Genomic DNA, 19,355 nt, shown 5'->3' on the forward strand with positions numbered 1-19,355 from the left:
AGATTCGTTCACCTAAAAGAACTGGAATGCACATCACTAGTTCGAAGCAACCCTTTCCACAGTAGTCACCATGACAGGCGACCACCTGGTGGCGTTAGTGTGGGTTCGAACGAATCGTTTGAGTGAACCTGATTCTAAAGATTCGTTCACCTAAAAGAACTGGAATGCACATCACTAGTCCGAAGCAACCCTTTCCACAGTAGTCACCATGACAGGCGACCACCTGGTGGCGTTAGTGTGCGGAGCGCCGTTGGACGATCAGGAGAAGAAGATTTGAATCGATGGCTGTGACGTCAGGGCTTTAGGTCAATTGAAGACAGGTGTGCTCGCTCAAGGGGAGTTATCATATGCAGGTCCCACCAAGCGCGTGGCGGCGCGGCGGACGGTTTCTCAGGTGAGCGAGCATGCTAGCAAATGTTTGTCGTCTCCTGCCGTTTTTCACGACGGACGCCGTGTTTGTTGCACGATTGGCACGCTTTGTTGGAGGTAAATTGTAGGCCGCAGGCAATTCAGCCCGTGCGCAAATGTTTGCAGTTTCTTACGATGCCATTTTTTATTTCTTGCAGGATTTTCGCTGTCCAGGGAGTGCACGCCACACTCGACGTTGCGTCGCGTCGTTGCGCGTTTTGGTCGTTTTGCCGCTACGGTATTTCAAATGTCTTTCGCGTTTTTTTGTTTGTTCTTTTTTTGAATCCTGGCCAGCGTGTTTTCATTGGTTTGTGGAAGGTTCGTAAATGACGCCGCCGATAAGCGCGTGTTTGTCTGACTATAGGAAATGTTAGTTTGACTCTAGCCAACTAAACAATTTTTTTATTATTTTATATAATGCGTGTGCGATTTCCGTGTTATGCAAACTGATAAATGTAACGAATTTGTTACGTCATGTCCAAATCAGAGCAAAGCCATTCAAAGATGGCGCCCGCCCGCCCTCGTTCCGTTACGCAACAAACATTTGCGCCGGTTATTTTCTCCCGTTTTGGACGCGCTAACCCGGATCATCCATCTGTCCAATGTGAGGTGAGTTGATGAATGATGAAATTAAAATATGAAGTATAATCCTGAATAATTATCATAATTTACTACAATATAATGATTATATATTTTTTCAACTGCAAATCTCTACTTAGTATGTATAAAATTAAAATATATCCATTTTTGTTGCAATAATTTCTGTTTGTCTTTTGTAGCACTAGAAAAGGCTGCCTAGCCAGCAAACTCTCTCTCTCTCTCTCTCTCTCTCTCTCTCTCTCTCTCTCTCTCTCTCACACAAAGCAAGCAGGAGGCTCTTGAGGAGCTATTTCAGTGATGCTGAGGACACTAAGGAGGAAGAGTAGTCCTAAATCAGGTGAAAACCTGTTTTTGTCAAGTTTCAGCTTCCCAACACACAATGGTTGTCGAGTTTTAGCTTCCCAGCACACAATTAATGGCTGTCTGTGTTATTGTAGGCTGCAAGAGGAGCCGGATGGGATAAGTAATTCCACATGAAAAGGCGCAATGGCCTATCCAAGGGCGCAATGGCCTATCCAAGGGTGCAATGGCCTATCCAAGGGCGCAATGGCCTATCCAAGGGAGCCATGGCCTATCCAAGGGAGCCATGGCCTATCCAAGGGAGCCATGGCCTATCCAAAGGAGCCATGGCCTATCCAAAGGAGCCATGGCCTATCCAAAGGAGCCATGGCCTATCCAAAGGAGCCATGCCACATCCATAGGAGCCATGCCACATCCATAGGAGCAATGCCACATCCATAGGAGCAATGCCACATCCATAGGAGCAATGCCACATCCATAGGAGCAATGCCACATCCATAGGAGCAATGCCACATCCATAGGAGCAATGCCACATCCATAGGAGCAATGCCACATCCATAGGAACAATGCCACATCCATAGGAGCAATGCCACATCCATAGGAGCAATGCCACATCCATATGAACAAGGCCATATCCAAAAGAGCAATGCTATATCAAGAATCAAGCAGCACGCTGCAAAAGTCGACGTGTGCGGATCATGTGCCCAGGAGGGGGCAGTGTGGTTGCCTTTGGTTATGGGTGCACGACAGAAAGGTTGCAGGTGTGGCCAGTGTTTGGGGGTCTGACGGTTGGTCTTGCTTAAGAGGTTGTGGCTTATCTGGATCCAGCGGTGTCTTGCGCTTGGTTGCCATTGACGGCTCACTTGGGGGAGGACGTGGTGACTTGGATGGAGACAAAACTAAACTTTGACGTGGATCTGAATGTTCAATTTTGCCATATGACGTGTACCATTTTGTGTCTTTTTCTAACCTGCCACTGTTGTACTTGCTGCATTCTTTGTTCTCCCCCCCTCGGTGTAGGGCGGCGTTGGAGCGAGCCGATTCCGAATGTCCAATTTTGCAATTTGACTTGTACCATTTTGTCTTTTTCTAACCTGTCACTGTTGCACTTCATCTAACCCTAACCTACCACCACTGTGGTACTTGCGTTCTTTGTTTTCCCCTAGATGTTGGAGCGAGACAGTCACATTGTGTGTCTTTTTCTAACCTACCACTGTCGTGCTTGATCGAAGCCTAATCTACCACTGTGCGTCCTTTGTTCTCTAGGTGTAGGGGGCGGTGTTTGGGCGAGCCGGTCCACAAGGAAGACGTAATGATGCGAGCAGCGCCCAACTCATTGCATGTTCTGCCGTTTACAGGCCGGACGCAAAAAGGGGGGGAGGGGGCGCACGGCCCGATCCGACCCGGCGACGGTCACCAAAAGCAGCTAGTCGCTGTGCTCAAGTAAGCAAGTGACCGACGACTTGGGGTGCTCTTTGAGTTTCTAACATGTTTCTGTTTCTGCAGATGGCGACCGGGACGTGACACAATCTGATCAGAGGTGGACTGACTTCTGTGGCATTGATCTGAAGTCGCCGAGTTCTGAGGGAGACCCGCTTCCCTGGAGGCGTCGACCTGCGCAGCTTGAACGTGTGAAATGGATTTTTAATTTTTTTTAAAATTACACCAGCGGTGTCCCAATGTCTGCTTGAGGGCTGCATACTGAAACAAATTCAGAATTCTTTGACACCAATTCATTCAATCAATCACAAAATGTTGCCATTGACATTTTGCGCTACAAAGCAGTGTTGCGTTCATTCGTGTGGTGTGTTGATCAAGTTGCCCCGAGGCTGCCATTTGGACACCAATGGTGACATGTGTGTAGGGCTGCACGTGTATTGGAAAACTGCCATATGGTGGTCTAGGTTATTGACATGCACTTCAAGACAGCAAAGATTTGTTTTTTCATATCTCAAATGAAACATGTCTTCTTGCCTAACTATGTATTTGTAATGAGTTAAGACAATAAGTCATTGATGTAAGTTAAAGTTAACTAATCTAACTGATCTCATTGCGATCAAATAGTTAACCTCCATCCAAGAATGTTGCACAACTTGCCTCAATGCAGTGGTCTGGCCCAATACTGCCATATCATTGATTTTCCAAAATGTTGTGCAGCCCTCATTGAGTGCCAAACGCGCAGCGACGGGAAGCGCAAGCGACCGCGCAGCGACGGCAAGCGCAAGCGACCGCGCAGCAAGCGCAAGCGACCGCGCAGCGACGGCAAGCGCAAGCGACCGCGCAAGCGACCGCGCAAGCGACAGCTAGCGCAAGCGACTGCAAGCGCAAGCGACTGCAAGCGCAAGCGACTGCAAGCGCAAGCGACCGCGCAAGCGACGGCTAGCGCAAGCGACGGCTAGCGCAAGCGACCGCGCAGCGAGACTTTTGTGCTTGTCTTGCAAGGTGGAAGAGACGATGTATGAAACGAAGAGCCGGTGGACGGAGGCCACCAGACCCGCGATTGGTGAGCGGGTTGCAAAGGAACGAATCACCCAAAGAAAGCAGTCGCCAAGTGTTGAAGAGGAGACTGATGCATGACTGGCCAAGGCTGGCCAGAGGCGGTGACATGGCAATCCAATCGGCAAGCGTAGTGTACACACTTGGTTTTAATTTGATTTCCTTATTTTTCTGCCTTTCAGCTGGCAGCGGATGGGGCGAGCGCCAGCCTGCACCGAGAGGGACTGGGCTGCACCCACAAGACCAGGGAGGGGGCAGGTAATGAGTACGCTGACAGAAGTGAACCGCATGCAACTGAGTGCCGTTTGTCTTTTTGCACTTGTGCGAGGCGAAAGACGAGTCCAACACCGGCCGAAGCAGACCCGGACCTTGGCCCGTGACGAGCGGCCCGCACGAGACTGATGGGTGCAGATGCAGCCAGCGTTTCGGGGGAGTATGACTTTGTTTTTTCTTTTGTGCTTTCCCTACCCCTGTCTGTTTGAATAGGGTAACGAGTAGCACGCACGGGCATTTGGGTTGCTGTGACCCTCTAGATACGAATTGGCAAAGTAGACACCCCTTCCCTCCCTCCCTCCCTCCCCCCCTCTCTCTCGCTCTCTTTCTCCAATGTGCCCGGCAGTACCTGCATGGCCTGGTGCACTCAGGTTGGAACGTGGCTATGCCTTGCCCTTTGTGGAATACCAGGGTATAATGTCTGCCAGACTGGGTCCCAGTGTCGTCGACGGTGTCGAGGACGAGGAGATTCTCCGTGACGCTCTCCGTGAAGTCACGTTTTCCTATTTTTCCCTCTCGGGGCCAAGCCAGCTCTACTCAGGGGGAACTGGCCGGTTGCGCTTAAGTGCGCACCAAAGCCTCTTGTCATCTCCTCTCGCTCCCTCCCTTCCTCCCTCCCTCCCTCCCTCCCTTTTTGTAAGGGGTTAAACATTTCATAACCCGGATCGCTCCAATGCGTATGAGACATGCGCCAGCCCGTGCGTGCCGCTAGTTACCTGATTCAAACTTACCTTAGTCAAGGTTGGGGGGGGGGGGTGCTAGTGGAAATTTTCCCCTTGCTGAAACCACCACAATATGTCTGCCTTTCAGGATTGCTGGGGCAGTGGATCGGACGAGTCCCTGCACAGAGAGGGACTGGACAGGACCGCGAGACCAGAGGGTAATAAAAAACTTTATTTGTAGAGCACCTTTCATACAAGAAATGCAGCTCAAAGCACTTGACAACAAAGAAAGAAATTATAAGCATGGAACTCTTCATATAGGAACAGACAAAAAGAAAACAAAAACATTCATGTATGCATACGCAATTAATAAAGGGAAGCTTATTAAAATGGGAGCAAGCTTTAATAGACAGGTAGTGAGTACGTCCACAGAAGTGAACCGCATGCAACAGAGTGCCGTTTTTCTTTTTGCAGTGGCACGAGGCGGAGGATGAGTCCAAACGTCGAATACCGGCCGGGCGGGGAGGAGCCAACCATGGGCCGACCTTCGCCCGTGATGAGCGGCCGACACGAGACGGACGGGCGCGGATGCGGCGAGGGCAAAGCGCCCAGCCAGCATTTAAGGAGAGTATGACTTTGTTGTTTCTTTTGTCCTTTCTTTCTTTCCCTCCCTCCACTTTTTCACTGGGTGTGCACACTGGCTGTCTGCATGATGCCTCTTTCTTTCTCTCTCAGCGCTGCGTCATTTTGCAATATTGTTGTTTTACTGTTGTTTTTTTAATCATGAAATGAACTGTTTGTACTGTAATTGTGTGTGTGTGTACCACTGAACTGCAATTAAACTGAACTGAATTCAAGTGGTCCATTTTAGGCATTGGCAGTCTATCGTGCATACAAACTGGAATCATTTGAGACATTCTCAATGACAAGACAATTGTAAAGTTAGGCTGAAACAAAATTGACTTGTTAAATATGCAGTGTCAGGCTTTTTATTTATTTTAACTACACAAAGAAAAGCTGGATGCATTCTAAATTGTTGACAAAAGCCAAGTAGCCAGACACCCATAGATGCAAACGACAAGCGTACAAACGGTCTCTGTTGCGATCAATAAGTCATCTTTGGCAACCCTGCTTTAAAATGGCCACCGAACTCAGAATCTTGCAGAATGTTGGTACATTTGTCTGTATGAATAAAAGCTGTTATTTTAATGTAGTCAGAGCCGTTTTTTTGAATCGTCATGCAGCATGCGGGCATTCTTGTGAATAAAATCAACTGTGGTGTGTTTGCTTCCTGTTGGTGGTCTTGTAAATAAAGTCAACTTTGGTGTCAGTCATCATTCGCGATGTGGCTCAATCGCTGTTGCTTCTCTTGAATGTGAAACTTATTGCATGTTTTGTTACAGGCCTTGATGTCTTCATTGGCTGTCTGACTACAAAAAAGGCCGTTGCTGTACAGTCCAGGTTGCTGCTAAAGTCAATTGAATTTATGAACATAGCGTGTAACTTCCGGGACTTTAGCTTTCAATTCAAAGCAGAGTTTCGGAACTACACGGCCAGCCTCGGCACATGTACTGGGTGGTAGCACCCAGTTCAGAGTAAAGGCCAGAGTGGTCTTATTCATACCGGCATCCTTATGAAATTGACCATATCAGAAAGGCTAGATGAATTCCAAGTGCTGCCACCGACTAGCAGCACATTTGCCTCAACCTGTCTGATGCTGGCTCAATGCGATGCACCTTTCATTGTTTTGCCCAAAACAACCTAAGAAATAAAGAAGTACTGCCAATGTGCATGTGTGTTAAAAGTCCAAAGCACTCATTTGCATGATAGACCAAATGCTAGATAGTTGCCTCAACCTGTCTGATGCTCTATGTAACTCTACGTGATCATTTTTAATCATTTTAATTAAGTACGTTACAAATGGTTGGGTGGCGGGTCAGAGCTTGCTTTGACAAAGGAAGTGTAAGGCGCTCCTTCCCTCCGCTAGCCTATGGGAGGTCCTTGGGCTAGACTGAGTACCCATTTAGCCCCCCCTTGTCAGGGTCACGATGAAGCCACGGGAAGCAGGTGGTGGATGAAATTTGAAGGCAGCCAGAGAGTATCTTTGTTACTGGTTTTGGACTTCGTCGTGCTGAGCAGAGGATACCCTTAGGTACAATGGTCAGGACAGCCGCCCAGTATGGGCACTGCTCGGACAGAAAGCCATGGAAAGACATTCAATTCTTTGGATGACAGAAGACTGGAGGGCCGTGGCCGTCAATGCCTTTTCCAGGCAAGACACCTGATGATGATGACAAATGATAGGCGCCCCAATTAGACAGCTGGGTCAATGTGACCCGTCTTTTGCGGTTTGTTCTGCCCAAAGCAACCTAACAAATACACATAAGCACTGCCGCCATCTCGACAATGTGCATGTCTCTCAAAAGTACAAAGCAAACAAGTTCATTTGTATAATACACTTCTAAACCACACGCTAAAATAATTCATGTGATGCAGAAAGTCTTCTTGCTATGATTTGCCAATTTGAGCAATGACGTATCCGGACCCGAGGCTGGGGGTTGCCCGTCCATGTGCCTAATCGCTCGGGCATTGATACATCAGCAATGCTTCTTTCTAGGTCTCCTCATGTCCTCAGCACTGCAAACCTTTGTGCCGGTACACCATATGAAGTAAATGACGGAATGTTTTTTTATTATTATTACACCTCCTCTAATGTGTATCAAGCATACCAGATCGTGTTTTAGAACAGCCTAGAATAGTAAATTACAAAAAGTTAAAAAAAAAAAAACTTGTAAAGTCGTAAAAAGTTATTAATTCACTTATTAATCGCTGAAAGTACAGGTAAGCGTCTGCCTAATCGTAGCCATCGCAATGCAGCGGATACCGCAGGGCGGCATATGCAGTAGAGAGCGCAGGCGGCAGAGAGCGCAGGCGGCATGGTGGGCAGAGAGCGCAGGCGGCATGTAGCGCAGGCGGCGCAGGCGGCGCAGGCAGCATGGGGCGCAAGCAGCAAGGGTGGGGAATCGAACCCTGGATCTCAGGTGTTCAAGCGCAGCGACGGAGCCACTCGCCAAGCGTGGCGAGCTCGGCAGTCACCCCGCTTTCACTTCGAGTCATTCTTAGACGTTCAGTATTGCGCTCCGCGCGCGATGGGTAAGTACAAAAGGGAACAGACCGCCGCCGGCTGTCAGGTCACACTGGCCGACCGGTTAGTGACACGGCCTCTTGCCCCGTACAGTCCTGGTTCGATCCCAGGGGTGAGCACATTCACCGGGCCACTTTTGTAGGTGTCTGGATACATGCATATAGATTGCATATCCAATTATTTATTTATGTGTAAACGCCCAGTGTGGCCCCGCCCGGAAGTGGGCGGAGCGATCCAGCTGGCCCCGCCCCCATCGAAATGGCCCCGCCCCTGGCCCCGCCCCCTGCCCTACTAAATGACAGTAGGGCAGGGGGCGGGGCGAAGCCCCGCCCCCTGCCCTACTAAATGACAGTAGGGTAGGGGGCGGGGCGAAGCCCCGCCCCCTGCCCTACTAAATGACAGTAGGGTAGGGGGCGGGGCGAAGCCCCGCCCCCTGCCCTACTAAATGACAGTAGGGTAGGGGGCGGGGCGAAGCCCCGCCCCCTGCCCTACTAAATGACAGTAGGGCAGGGGGCGGGGCGAAGCCCCGCCCCCTACCCCATCAAAAGACAATTAAAAGTGTATTGAAAGACAGTAGGGTAGGGGGCGGGGCGAAGCCCCGCCCCCTACCCTACTGTCTTTCAATACACTATTAAAAGACAGTAGGGTAGGGGGCGGGGCGAAGCCCCGCCCCCTACCCTACTGTCTTTTAATAGTGTATTGAAATTGAATTGAAGACTATTAAAAGACAGTAGGGTAGGGGGCGGGGCTTCGCCCCGCCCCCTACCCTACTGTCTTTTAATAGTGTATTGAAAGACAGTAGGGTAGGGGGCGGGGCTTCGCCCCGCCCCCTACCCTACTGTCTTTCAATACACTTTTAATTGTCTTTTGATGGGGCAGGGGGCGGGGCTTCGCCCCGCCCCCTGCCCTACTGTCATTTAGTAGGGTAGGGGGCGGGGCTTCGCCCCGCCCCCTACCCTACTGTCATTTAGTAGGGCAGGGGGCGGGGCTTCGCCCCGCCCCCTGCCCTACTGTCATTTAGTAGGGCAGGGGGCGGGGCTTCGCCCCGCCCCCTGCCCTACTGTCATTTAGTAGGGCAGGGGGCGGGGCTTCGCCCCGCCCCCTGCCCTACTGTCATTTAGTAGGGCAGGGGGCGGGGCCAGGGGCGGGGCCATTTCGACGGGGGCGGGGCCAGCTGGATCGCTCCGCCCACTTCCGGGCGGGGCCACACTGGGCGTTTACACATAAATAAATACTTGGATATGCAATCTATATGCATGTATCCAGACACCTACAAAAGTGGCCCGGTGAATGTGCTCACCCCTGGGATCGAACCAGGACTGTACGGGGCAAGAGGCCGTGTCACTAACCGGTCGGCCAGTGTGACCTGACAGCCAGCGGCGGTCTGTTCCCTTTTGTACTTACCCATCGCGCGCGGAGCGCAATACTGAACGTCTAAGAATGACTCGAAGTGAAAGCGGGGTGACTGCCGAGCTCGCCACGCTTGGCGAGTGGCTCCGTCGCTGCGCTTGAACACCTGAGATCCAGGGTTCGATTCCCCACCCTTGCTGCTTGCGCCGCCTGCGCCGCCTGCGCCGCCTGCGCTCCATGCCGCCTGCGCTCTCTGCCCACCATGCCGCCTGCGCTCTCTGCCGCCTGCGCTGCCTACTGCATATGCCGCCCTGCGGTATTCGCTACATTGCGATGGCTACGAATAAGCAGACGCTTACCTGTACTTTCAGCGATTAATAACTTTTTAAGACTTTACAAGTTTTTTTTTTTTAAACTTTTTGTAATTTACTATTCTAGGCTGTTCTAAAACACGATCTGGTATGCTTGATACACATTAGAGGAGGTGTAATAATAATAAATAAAAAAAAAACATTCCGTCATTTACTTCATATGGTGTACCGGCACAAAGGTTTGCAATGCTGAGGACATGAGGAGACCTAGAAAGAAGCATTGCTGATGTATCAATGCCCGAGCGATTAGGCACATGGACGGGCAACCCCCAGCCTCGGGTCCGGATACGTCATTGCTCAAATTGGCAAATCATAGCAAGAAGACTTTCTGCATCACATGAATTATTTTAGCGTGTGGTTTAGAAGTGTATTATACAAATGAACTTGTTTGCTTTGTACTTTTGAGAGACATGCACATTGTCGAGATGGCGGCAGTGCTTATGTGTATTTGTTAGGTTGCTTTGGGCAGAACAAACCGCAAAAGACGGGTCACATTGACCCAGCTGTCTAATTGGGGCGCCTATCATTTGTCATCATCATCATCATCATCATCATCATCAGGTGTCTTGCCTGGAAAAGGCATTGACGGCCACGGTCCTCCAGTCTTCTGTCATCCAAAGAATTGAATGTCTTTCCATGGCTTTCTGTCCGAGCAGTGCCCATACTGGGCGGCTGTCCTGACCATTGTACCTAAGGGTATCCTCTGCTCAGCACGACGAAGTCCAAAACCAGTAACAAAGATACTCTCTGGCTGCCTTCAAATTTCATCCACCACCTGCTTCCCGTGGCTTCATCGTGACCCTGACAAGGGGGGGCTAAATGGGTACTCAGTCTAGCCCAAGGACCTCCCATAGGCTAGCGGAGGGAAGGAGCGCCTTACACTTCCTTTGTCAAAGCAAGCTCTGACCCGCCACCCAACCATTTGTAACGTACTTAATTAAAATGATTAAAAATGATCACGTAGAGTTACATAGAGCATCAGACAGGTTGAGGCAACTATCTAGCATTTGGTCTATCATGCAAATGAGTGCTTTGGACTTTTAACACACATGCACATTGGCAGTACTTCTTTATTTCTTAGGTTGTTTTGGGCAAAACAATGAAAGGTGCATCGCATTGAGCCAGCATCAGACAGGTTGAGGCAAATGTGCTGCTAGTCGGTGGCAGCACTTGGAATTCATCTAGCCTTTCTGATATGGTCAATTTCATAAGGATGCCGGTATGAATAAGACCACTCTGGCCTTTACTCTGAACTGGGTGCTACCACCCAGTACATGTGCCGAGGCTGGCCGTGTAGTTCCGAAACTCTGCTTTGAATTGAAAGCTAAAGTCCCGGAAGTTACACGCTATGTTCATAAATTCAATTGACTTTAGCAGCAACCTGGACTGTACAGCAACGGCCTTTTTTGTAGTCAGACAGCCAATGAAGACATCAAGGCCTGTAACAAAACATGCAATAAGTTTCACATTCAAGAGAAGCAACAGCGATTGAGCCACATCGCGAATGATGACTGACACCAAAGTTGACTTTATTTACAAGACCACCAACAGGAAGCAAACACACCACAGTTGATTTTATTCACAAGAATGCCCGCATGCTGCATGACGATTCAAAAAAACGGCTCTGACTACATTAAAATAACAGCTTTTATTCATACAGACAAATGTACCAACATTCTGCAAGATTCTGAGTTCGGTGGCCATTTTAAAGCAGGGTTGCCAAAGATGACTTATTGATCGCAACAGAGACCGTTTGTACGCTTGTCGTTTGCATCTATGGGTGTCTGGCTACTTGGCTTTTGTCAACAATTTAGAATGCATCCAGCTTTTCTTTGTGTAGTTAAAATAAATAAAAAGCCTGACACTGCATATTTAACAAGTCAATTTTGTTTCAGCCTAACTTTACAATTGTCTTGTCATTGAGAATGTCTCAAATGATTCCAGTTTGTATGCACGATAGACTGCCAATGCCTAAAATGGACCACTTGAATTCAGTTCAGTTTAATTGCAGTTCAGTGGTACACACACACACAATTACAGTACAAACAGTTCATTTCATGATTAAAAAAACAACAGTAAAACAACAATATTGCAAAATGACGCAGCGCTGAGAGAGAAAGAAAGAGGCATCATGCAGACAGCCAGTGTGCACACCCAGTGAAAAAGTGGAGGGAGGGAAAGAAAGAAAGGACAAAAGAAACAACAAAGTCATACTCTCCTTAAATGCTGGCTGGGCGCTTTGCCCTCGCCGCATCCGCGCCCGTCCGTCTCGTGTCGGCCGCTCATCACGGGCGAAGGTCGGCCCATGGTTGGCTCCTCCCCGCCCGGCCGGTATTCGACGTTTGGACTCATCCTCCGCCTCGTGCCACTGCAAAAAGAAAAACGGCACTCTGTTGCATGCGGTTCACTTCTGTGGACGTACTCACTACCTGTCTATTAAAGCTTGCTCCCATTTTAATAAGCTTCCCTTTATTAATTGCGTATGCATACATGAATGTTTTTGTTTTCTTTTTGTCTGTTCCTATATGAAGAGTTCCATGCTTATAATTTCTTTCTTTGTTGTCAAGTGCTTTGAGCTGCATTTCTTGTATGAAAGGTGCTCTACAAATAAAGTTTTTTATTACCCTCTGGTCTCGCGGTCCTGTCCAGTCCCTCTCTGTGCAGGGACTCGTCCGATCCACTGCCCCAGCAATCCTGAAAGGCAGACATATTGTGGTGGTTTCAGCAAGGGGAAAATTTCCACTAGCACCCCCCCCCCCCAACCTTGACTAAGGTAAGTTTGAATCAGGTAACTAGCGGCACGCACGGGCTGGCGCATGTCTCATACGCATTGGAGCGATCCGGGTTATGAAATGTTTAACCCCTTACAAAAAGGGAGGGAGGGAGGGAGGGAGGAAGGGAGGGAGCGAGAGGAGATGACAAGAGGCTTTGGTGCGCACTTAAGCGCAACCGGCCAGTTCCCCCTGAGTAGAGCTGGCTTGGCCCCGAGAGGGAAAAATAGGAAAACGTGACTTCACGGAGAGCGTCACGGAGAATCTCCTCGTCCTCGACACCGTCGACGACACTGGGACCCAGTCTGGCAGACATTATACCCTGGTATTCCACAAAGGGCAAGGCATAGCCACGTTCCAACCTGAGTGCACCAGGCCATGCAGGTACTGCCGGGCACATTGGAGAAAGAGAGCGAGAGAGAGGGGGGGAGGGAGGGAGGGAGGGAAGGGGTGTCTACTTTGCCAATTCGTATCTAGAGGGTCACAGCAACCCAAATGCCCGTGCGTGCTACTCGTTACCCTATTCAAACAGACAGGGGTAGGGAAAGCACAAAAGAAAAAACAAAGTCATACTCCCCCGAAACGCTGGCTGCATCTGCACCCATCAGTCTCGTGCGGGCCGCTCGTCACGGGCCAAGGTCCGGGTCTGCTTCGGCCGGTGTTGGACTCGTCTTTCGCCTCGCACAAGTGCAAAAAGACAAACGGCACTCAGTTGCATGCGGTTCACTTCTGTCAGCGTACTCATTACCTGCCCCCTCCCTGGTCTTGTGGGTGCAGCCCAGTCCCTCTCGGTGCAGGCTGGCGCTCGCCCCATCCGCTGCCAGCTGAAAGGCAGAAAAATAAGGAAATCAAATTAAAACCAAGTGTGTACACTACGCTTGCCGATTGGATTGCCATGTCACCGCCTCTGGCCAGCCTTGGCCAGTCATGCATCAGTCTCCTCTTCAACACTTGGCGACTGCTTTCTTTGGGTGATTCGTTCCTTTGCAACCCGCTCACCAATCGCGGGTCTGGTGGCCTCCGTCCACCGGCTCTTCGTTTCATACATCGTCTCTTCCACCTTGCAAGACAAGCACAAAAGTCTCGCTGCGCGGTCGCTTGCGCTAGCCGTCGCTTGCGCTAGCCGTCGCTTGCGCGGTCGCTTGCGCTTGCAGTCGCTTGCGCTTGCAGTCGCTTGCGCTTGCAGTCGCTTGCGCTAGCTGTCGCTTGCGCGGTCGCTTGCGCTTGCCGTCGCTGCGCGGTCGCTTGCGCTTGCTGCGCGGTCGCTTGCGCTTGCTGCGCGGTCGCTTGCGCTTGCCGTCGCTGCGCGGTCGCTTGCGCTTCCCGTCGCTGCGCGTTTGGCACTCAATGAGGGCTGCACAACATTTTGGAAAATCAATGATATGGCAGTATTGGGCCAGACCACTGCATTGAGGCAAGTTGTGCAACATTCTTGGATGGAGGTTAACTATTTGATCGCAATGAGATCAGTTAGATTAGTTAACTTTAACTTACATCAATGACTTATTGTCTTAACTCATTACAAATACATAGTTAGGCAAGAAGACATGTTTCATTTGAGATATGAAAAAACAAATCTTTGCTGTCTTGAAGTGCATGTCAATAACCTAGACCACCATATGGCAGTTTTCCAATACACGTGCAGCCCTACACACATGTCACCATTGGTGTCCAAATGGCAGCCTCGGGGCAACTTGATCAACACACCACACGAATGAACGCAACACTGCTTTGTAGCGCAAAATGTCAATGGCAACATTTTGTGATTGATTGAATGAATTGGTGTCAAAGAATTCTGAATTTGTTTCAGTATGCAGCCCTCAAGCAGACATTGGGACACCGCTGGTGTAATTTTAAAAAAAATTAAAAATCCATTTCACACGTTCAAGCTGCGCAGGTCGACGCCTCCAGGGAAGCGGGTCTCCCTCAGAACTCGGCGACTTCAGATCAATGCCACAGAAGTCAGTCCACCTCTGATCAGATTGTGTCACGTCCCGGTCGCCATCTGCAGAAACAGAAACATGTTAGAAACTCAAAGAGCACCCCAAGTCGTCGGTCACTTGCTTACTTGAGCACAGCGACTAGCTGCTTTTGGTGACCGTCGCCGGGTCGGATCGGGCCGTGCGCCCCCTCCCCCCCTTTTTGCGTCCGGCCTGTAAACGGCAGAACATGCAATGAGTTGGGCGCTGCTCGCATCATTACGTCTTCCTTGTGGACCGGCTCGCCCAAACACCGCCCCCTACACCTAGAGAACAAAGGACGCACAGTGGTAGATTAGGCTTCGATCAAGCACGACAGTGGTAGGTTAGAAAAAGACACACAATGTGACTGTCTCGCTCCAACATCTAGGGGAAAACAAAGAACGCAAGTACCACAGTGGTGGTAGGTTAGGGTTAGATGAAGTGCAACAGTGACAGGTTAGAAAAAGACAAAATGGTACAAGTCAAATTGCAAAATTGGACATTCGGAATCGGCTCGCTCCAACGCCGCCCTACACCGAGGGGGGGAGAACAAAGAATGCAGCAAGTACAACAGTGGCAGGTTAGAAAAAGACACAAAATGGTACACGTCATATGGCAAAATTGAACATTCAGATCCACGTCAAAGTTTAGTTTTGTCTCCATCCAAGTCACCACGTCCTCCCCCAAGTGAGCCGTCAATGGCAACCAAGCGCAAGACACCGCTGGATCCAGATAAGCCACAACCTCTTAAGCAAGACCAACCGTCAGACCCCCAAACACTGGCCACACCTGCAACCTTTCTGTCGTGCACCCATAACCAAAGGCAACCACACTGCCCCCTCCTGGGCACATGATCCGCACACGTCGACTTTTGCAGCGTGCTGCTTGATTCTTGATATAGCATTGCTCTTTTGGATATGGCCTTGTTCATATGGATGTGGCATTGCTCCTATGGATGTGGCATTGCTCCTATGGATGTGGCATTGTTCCTATGGATGTGGCATTGCTCCTATGGATGTGGCATTGCTCCTATGGATGTGGCATTGCTCCTATGGATGTGGCATTGCTCCTATGGATGTGGCATTGCTCCTATGGATGTGGCATTGCTCCTATGGATGTGGCATTGCTCCTATGGATGTGGCATGGCTCCTATGGATGTGGCATGGCTCCTTTGGATAGGCCATGGCTCCTTTGGATAGGCCATGGCTCCTTTGGATAGGCCATGGCTCCTTTGGATAGGCCATGGCTCCCTTGGATAGGCCATGGCTCCCTTGGATAGGCCATGGCTCCCTTGGATAGGCCATTGCGCCCTTGGATAGGCCATTGCACCCTTGGATAGGCCATTGCGCCCTTGGATAGGCCATTGCGCCTTTTCATGTGGAATTACTTATCCCATCCGGCTCCTCTTGCAGCCTACAATAACACAGACAGCCATTAATTGTGTGCTGGGAAGCTAAAACTCGACAACCATTGTGTGTTGGGAAGCTGAAACTTGACAAAAACAGGTTTTCACCTGATTTAGGACTACTCTTCCTCCTTAGTGTCCTCAGCATCACTGAAATAGCTCCTCAAGAGCCTCCTGCTTGCTTTGTGTGAGAGAGAGAGAGAGAGAGAGAGAGAGAGAGAGAGAGAGAGAGAGAGAGTTTGCTGGCTAGGCAGCCTTTTCTAGTGCTACAAAAGACAAACAGAAATTATTGCAACAAAAATGGATATATTTTAATTTTATACATACTAAGTAGAGATTTGCAGTTGAAAAAATATATAATCATTATATTGTAGTAAATTATGATAATTATTCAGGATTATACTTCATATTTTAATTTCATCATTCATCAACTCACCTCACATTGGACAGATGGATGATCCGGGTTAGCGCGTCCAAAACGGGAGAAAATAACCGGCGCAAATGTTTGTTGCGTAACGGAACGAGGGCGGGCGGGCGCCATCTTTGAATGGCTTTGCTCTGATTTGGACATGACGTAACAAATTCGTTACATTTATCAGTTTGCATAACACGGAAATCGCACACGCATTATATAAAATAATAAAAAAATTGTTTAGTTGGCTAGAGTCAAACTAACATTTCCTATAGTCAGACAAACACGCGCTTATCGGCGGCGTCATTTACGAACCTTCCACAAACCAATGAAAAAACGCTGGCCAGGATTCAAAAAAAGAACAAACAAAAAAACGCGAAAGACATTTGAAATACCGTAGCGGCAAAACGACCAAAACGCGCAACGACGCGACGCAACGTCGAGTGTGGCGTGCACTCCCTGGACAGCGAAAATCCTGCAAGAAATAAAAAATGGCATCGTAAGAAACTGCAAACATTTGCGCACGGGCTGAATTGCCTGCGGCCTACAATTTACCTCCAACAAAGCGTGCCAATCGTGCAACAAACACGGCGTCCGTCGTGAAAAACGGCAGGAGACGACAAACATTTGCTAGCATGCTCGCTCACCTGAGAAACCGTCCGCCGCGCCGCCACGCGCTTGGTGGGACCTGCATATGATAACTCCCCTTGAGCGAGCACACCTGTCTTCAATTGACCTAAAGCCCTGACGTCACAGCCATCGATTCAAATCTTCTTCTCCTGATCGTCCAACGGCGCTCCGCACATTAACGCCACCAGGTGGTCGCCTGTCATGGTGACTACTGTGGAAAGGGTTGCTTCGGACTAGTGATGTGCATTCCAGTTCTTTTAGGTGAACGAATCTTTAGAATCAGGTTCACTCAAACGATTCGTTTGAACGCACACTAACGCCACCAGGTGGTCGCCTGTCATGGTGACTACTGTGGAACGGGTTGCTTCGGACTAGTGATGTGCATTCCAGTTCTTTTAGGTGAACGAATCTTTAGAATCAGGTTCACTCAAACGATTCGTTCAAACGAATCGTTCAACGAATACAAAGTAGCAGGCTTTTACTGATTAATAATGACCTTTTAATGTTAACAATACATTCAATGTGACACGAGAACTCCTTTGTTTAGCTGATCCCACAAATATTCAATGATGACATTACATCCTCTCCACTCCCACATTCTGGAGGTAGCGTCTGATAAACTTGCCCTGTGAGAAAGAGCAATGTCATCTTGTAAGTATTTTAATCTTGAAAATAAATGGTCTAAATCTAAGTCTTGTGGTGGACAATTATTATATTATATTATATTATATATTATATTATAGTGAAAAGCGCCCCACCCGCCCTCACCCACACCTCCTGATTAGCTGTTTGCTCTGTGACGTCATTTGGACACTCCATTAGGTACACCGCATAAAGTGGCCTGTTATTAGGTACACTTGAAAATGGCGGTGTACCTAATGGAGTGTCCGTGTGCTTCCCTCGTTAAGCGCACCTGCGTGAAAAGTTTTAGCCACTGCAGAACGTGAAAGGAGCTAAAACTTTCCACGCAGGTGCGCTTAACGAGGGTCACTTGGAAAACATATTGGAACGTGGCCCCTCGAGGACTGGAGGTCGACACCCGTGGTTTAAGTGAAAAGTGCCACACCCGCCCTCACCCCCACTTTCTGATTGGCTGTTTGATCTGTGTGTACCTAATAACTTTATGCATTTTTTGCATGTGTCAAGAATGTATGTGTATTTGACTACTTGCTCTTTATTTTGGAAGACACCAACACATATTACAGAACGTAAAACATATACATATTGTCATACAAAGCAGTTGACCAAATGTCAGATTTTTGTTTTCATGCCGAAAAAAATAAAAACAAAGAATAAAACACCAGACAAGATTGAACAGGTTTTAATGTTTATTAAAATAATAATAATAAAAGTAAATTTCAAACCAGCAATCTAATATAAATGTTTATTAAAATAATAATAATAATCAAATAATCAAACCAGCAATCTAATGTAAAATTACAGTAGATATATTGGATAACAATATTTAGGCGTATATATATGCATACACGTTATTTTAAGCGTTCTAAAATCAAGATTACCCAAAGAGAAGCATAATCTCTCAGTTTTTGCATCACGGCGCATGCAATAAAGTAAGCATAAAACGTGCATAAAAGAAGCGGTGTTTCAGTGAGTGGTTCTTTCTTTCCTTGGCAAATCGACATCCTGGCATCCAGAGTTCACGCAAGGAGGGAGACGACGCAACACCTTCACTGACTGATCCGTCGATGCACGGGAAGGATGGAAGGCAGTTGACCCATCGATCGGTCGCGAACGGGAAAGTCACGATTCGTTCCATCACTGATCTGTTCTCGCGATGAACTGGAAATGCAAATCACTCGCTCACTCACTCACTCACAGATGCGTTCCGTTGGGGAACGGGAAATGCAATTCACGACTCGTTCGTGTACGGGAAGTGACGTCATTTTCTTCTTCGTTTTGTTTTACGGCGAGGTGGCACCAGTTTCAATGGGCATTACTGACACCTACTGGTTGAAGTCATATGAACTGAAAAAAGTCACTCGTTTACTGAAAAGATTTGTTCTTTTGAACGAATCGTCGTTCACTCACGAGCCAACACTAGCTCACAGACTTGACGTACTGGTGTTCGATCTCCATAAATGGACATGAAGGTGCAAAGAGCAACTGGCTCTGGCAAAGGCAGTGCAAATGATGCCATGCTCTGTTCAGCTATGGTTATGGAAAGAAAGGCCCAGAGAGACGGCGGCTTTGTTGTCATTACACAGCCAACCATGGACCTCGGATACTTTCCTGATTTGCCTTGGAAAGAATGTCATCGAGTCCAAATGTGAGAGACACAAATGTTTCCGATCAAGGAGAAAATGAATCCATTTCAACGAGCAGGGAATAAAAGATATGCCAAGTGAAAATATGCAATGGCTAGAAGGACACGCTTACCTGCAATTTTGAAGGGGGGGTCAGTGAGAAGTCACAGCTTGGACTGGAGCCTACATAGATGGAACCACACACACACACACACACACAGCTAAAAATACCAACAAACAGCAGATGTGCTTCAGGAGATCAACTCAACGTTGTGTGTTGTGGCATTGGTGTTCCTTGCTAATGGGA

At 48.6% G+C, this 19,355-nt stretch overlaps 2 long non-coding RNA genes across 6 annotated transcripts; one reads left to right on the forward strand and one right to left on the reverse strand.

Moving 5' to 3' along the window:
• The first annotated feature begins 118 nt into the window (after nucleotides 1-118).
• LOC125973923 (uncharacterized) lies at nucleotides 119-6,076 on the forward strand. Of its 3 annotated transcripts, none has more exons than XR_011087621.1 (6): nucleotides 119-1,345; nucleotides 1,446-2,751; nucleotides 2,815-3,908; nucleotides 3,987-4,062; nucleotides 4,133-4,957; nucleotides 5,214-6,076. It is a non-coding gene; the product is annotated as an uncharacterized lncRNA (long non-coding RNA). The 3 variants fall into 3 exon arrangements; XR_011087620.1 differs by having other exon boundaries at nucleotides 119-486; nucleotides 567-1,345; nucleotides 2,815-4,062; XR_011087619.1 differs by having other exon boundaries at nucleotides 2,815-4,062.
• Nucleotides 6,077-11,110: 5,034 nt separating this feature from the next.
• On the reverse strand, nucleotides 11,111-17,514 carry LOC125966338 (uncharacterized). 3 transcript variants are annotated; one of them, XR_007480275.2, is made up of 6 exons: nucleotides 16,710-17,514; nucleotides 15,851-16,629; nucleotides 14,445-15,750; nucleotides 13,125-14,381; nucleotides 12,230-13,054; nucleotides 11,111-11,973 (listed from the first exon to the last, which is right to left on the reverse strand). It is a non-coding gene; the product is annotated as an uncharacterized lncRNA (long non-coding RNA). The 3 variants fall into 3 exon arrangements; XR_011087533.1 differs by having other exon boundaries at nucleotides 13,125-13,200; nucleotides 13,279-14,381; nucleotides 15,851-17,509; XR_007480269.2 differs by having other exon boundaries at nucleotides 15,851-17,509.
• Nucleotides 17,515-19,355: the final 1,841 nt, after the last annotated feature.

The sequence above is a fragment of the Syngnathus scovelli genome, chromosome 10, assembly GCF_024217435.2.
Source record: "Syngnathus scovelli strain Florida chromosome 10, RoL_Ssco_1.2, whole genome shotgun sequence".
NCBI classification, from domain to species: Eukaryota; Metazoa; Chordata; class Actinopteri; order Syngnathiformes; family Syngnathidae; genus Syngnathus; species Syngnathus scovelli.